The following is a 3,873-nucleotide window of genomic DNA, read 5'->3' on the forward strand; positions in this document are numbered from 1 at the left end:
AGAAGAAGGAGGAGGAGGAGGAGGAGGAGGAGGAGGAGGAGAAGGAGAAGAAGGAGAAGGAAGGAGAGGGAGCAGCTTATCTCTAGGTCAGAACAGAGGTTGTTGGGGGAATTGGAAATGGGAGTGGGACTCTCAGCCAAATGCTACAGTTTCTCATTAAATCCTTATTTACAGTCAAAGATCAGCAATGTGATGTCTCTCCTGACTATAAATCCCATCTCCCTGGCTTCTTCCTGCTCATTTGCAGAAGTGCAGTGTGAGTTCAGTTGTGACCCTAAGACTTGGGTGTGCTTTTTTGGGTACTTTTCATAGAGAATCCCAGATTTGGTTTCTCCAGGTGCCCCCAGTAATGGGATCATTACGAATCCTGGGGATGTGGATGAACCCCTCTCTTCTGTGAGGTTCTTAGCCTACTGGATCCCACCTGTCCACACGATTGGAAGCCAGTGGGATCCAGGTGCCAGGTGAGATGGTCCAGGCCACAGGCTCAGTTCCTCACATCTGGAGTATCTGGAGTAGGAAGGCCAAGCTGATGTCATGGCCATTTGGCCAGAATTCCAAATAGGGTTCTGTTGCAAGGAAAACAGAATCATGGAGTGTGTGGGTTTGTGGGTGTGTACACACAGTATTTATGCCTGCAAGTGCACATGTCCATGGAAGCCACAGGTCATTCATCATCAGATGTCTTCCTCCGTTGCTATCTACTTTATTTTGTAATTTAGGTTATCTCTCACTGAACCTAGAGCTCATTGATTGGATGAGACCGGCTAGTCAGCAAGCCAATGGATCCTATTTTCTGTGCCCCTCAACTCTGGGATTACAGGCATTCGCCACCATACTCCATGTTTATGTGGGTCCTGGGGATTTGAACTCAGTCCTCATGTTTCTTCAAGCACTTTGCCAACTGAACTATCTACCTGACCCAAGAAGAATAGCATCATGGGGCTGGAGAGATGACTCAGGAATGAACATCGGCTGTTCTTCCATAGTTCAATTCCCTGCACCCACATGACAGCTCATAACTGTCTATAATCCCAGTGTCGGGGAATCTGAGACCCTCTCCTAACCTTCCCTGGCACCAGGCATACAAGTGGTTCATAGACATCCCTGCAGCCAGCACACCCACGCACATGAAATAAACAAGGTATTTAAAAAGCAAAGAGAATAGCGTCTTATTGGACTTACACAGCTGTAAAATAAATGTTGATGGAGATTCTGGAGGGATCAGGTGGAGAGAATGTGAATGCTTGTTTTTATTTGTGAAAGTGTAATTATAAGGGGGCAGGAGAGATGGCTCAGCAGTCAGAGTATTCACTGTTCTTTCACAGGAGTAGAAATTTGTTCTCAGCACCCATGTTGGGTGGCCCACCCAGAACTCTAGTAACACACTCTTCTGATTGTTATAGACATGTACATGTGCACACACACACACCACCACCACCACCACCACCACCACCACCACAACAACAACAACAACACTCAAATAAATCTTTAAAAATATAAATAGACTTTTAAAAGTATAGTTTCAGGTTGGGTGTGTTGTCGCACATCCTTAGTCATAGAATTCAGGAGGCAGAGGCAGGTGGATCTCTGAGTTTAAGGCCAGGCTGGTCTGTCTAGTGAGCTTCAGAATAACCACAGCTATGGAGAGTGATCCTATCTCCAAAACCAAACAAAAAGGGTCATTTCAAAGCGTCTCTGAGTTAGTGGGTAACTGTCTTTGAACATGCAAAACAAGTATGAAAGCATTAACAGTGCTTCAGACAGACACTCTGAAACCACAGCCCCCCCTTGACCCCACGACACCTCGCCATTGTCTGTATGCCTCAGGGACCCATCTGCTTCTTCCTCTATCTGGAAAGGTCCCCACTAGGTCATCTTGGAGCCATCAAGAGTCTTATTCTAGTCTCTCAGTCAGAGTCCCGAGTGAGGGTCCTTGAAGAGGACCTTGGACTATCTGTGACGGCGCCTGCTCTCAGGAGAGCATGTGAGCCAAACAGGGACTGTCTGCAAAGAACCCAGGCTCCAAGTCCTGCCACAAGCCCCGCCTCCTGTGGTCGGCAGTGGGAAGTGGTCATTCGCACAACCTATGATGTTTAATGTCAGTAAGTACAATGATGGTTGATCACACTGTCCAGGGACCAATCTTGGAGAGTAAAGACAAGGCAAATCTCTGGAACTCTCATACATCTCCTGACACCTGACACATCTTCATGGAGGCGTAACACAAGGAATTCAGCACTGCTTACTCCCCGTGTGATTTCACATAACAAGTAAGCTAATTAGCTTAAGATCTGTCTTTCACGCGATGACAGAACAAATCCCTAGAGATTTTCCAGGGGCCTCTGGGAAATTTCAAAGTTAGCTTGAGGTCAGAAAGACTGCATTTAGACTTTAATTCAGAGGTGTCAAAAAAAAAAAACGTCAGGAGCTTTGAAGACTTGACTGAGCTCACAGGTTACTATGAAACAGTACTGTTACCCAGCTAACCAAAATGACAAGATTTTCAAGGAAAATAGAGGAAGTAAGATAGTTGTTAACGGGAAAAAATAACCTACCTTTGCTCTCAATATTGAGAGGGTTCCGCTTTCTTAAGTAATAAAAAGTTTGAAAAGACAACACGAAGCACAGGAAATTATTTTGGTAAGAACAGAGCCTTTGTCTACAAGGGAGGTTACTCAACAGGTAAAGAAAACACTTATAATCTCTTATTAAGAGGAGGCCAATAGTCCAAGGAACTCTGTCCTTTCAGCAGAGAGAAGCAGGGGCCGTTCCACATGGCCGCACGCCTGATACCGGAGCTCATTTCAAAACCTGACAATGGCCATCCATTTACACAGCCCGGCCATGGGAGATTAGATTTCTCTCTCTTTCTCCCCATAGACCCTTTACACCTTACCCTACCCATTTAGGCTTTTTGTTCCTTATTTTTCTCTTCTTTATTAAATAACTTTTAAACTATTTATGACAAAATGACTTTCTTCTTTTCCTAACAATGGTCAGTCCTTCATGTCTCTTGGCTTCCCTTATCAAATACAGACAACTTTCACTAAAGCCTGCTTGCAAAGTCAATGTCTCCCTCCTATGAGTCAGAGGAGGTTTCATTACACACATAAGTAGTGATTTTAATGAAGAATACTGAATTTTTGTTTGTTTTTTACTTTAAATTTCTTTGTTTAATTTTTATTAGATATTTTCTTTATTTACATTTCAAATGTTATCCCTTTTGCTGAAAATGCCCTGTCCCATCCCCACTCCCTGTTCACCAACCCACCCACTCCCGCTTCCCTGTCCCTGGCCTTCCCCTACACTGGGGTATCTCACCTTCCTCCTCACACTGATGTCTGACAAGGCCATCCTCTGCTACATATGCAGCTGGAGCCATGGGTCCCTCCATGTGTATTCTCTGGTTGGTGGTGTAGTTCCTGGGAGCTCTGGGGGTTCTGTTTGGTTCATATTGTTGTTCCTCCTATGGGGCTGCAAATCCCTTCAACTCCTCCAGTCCTTTCTCTAGCTCCTCCATTGGGGAATGAAGAACACTTATAAGCTATGAATTATTGGTCACATGTTGGCCCTTGGTGGCAGGTGTCCTGAATCTCCATCTTGCAAAGCTTAGATCCATCACTGTAGCATTTTAGTGGGTGTGGGTGATATGTGCATGCTCATGGACACATAGGCATGTGGAGCTCAGAGAACACCCTTGAGGGCTGTTCCTCAGGTACCTTCCATCTCTTGTCCAGAACAGAATCTCAGTAGCCTGGAACTTTGTCATATAGGCCAAGCTAGTTCACAGACTCTTCAGAGTGCCTGGTTCTGCTCATGCTCTCTCTCTCTCTCTCTCTCTCTCTCTCTCTCTCTCTCTCTCTCTCTCTC

The 3,873-nt window shown here is 45.2% G+C and overlaps 1 protein-coding gene across 2 annotated transcripts in view; it reads left to right on the forward strand.

Moving 5' to 3' along the window:
- Spaca7 (sperm acrosome associated 7) overlaps window positions 1-3,873 on the forward strand; it is a 26,005-nt gene that overhangs the window by 999 nt on the left and 21,133 nt on the right. The gene's annotated exons all lie outside the window — the stretch shown is intronic.

This window comes from Mus pahari, chromosome 19 (assembly GCF_900095145.1).
Source record: "Mus pahari chromosome 19, PAHARI_EIJ_v1.1, whole genome shotgun sequence".
NCBI lineage: Eukaryota > Metazoa > Chordata > Mammalia > Rodentia > Muridae > Mus > Mus pahari.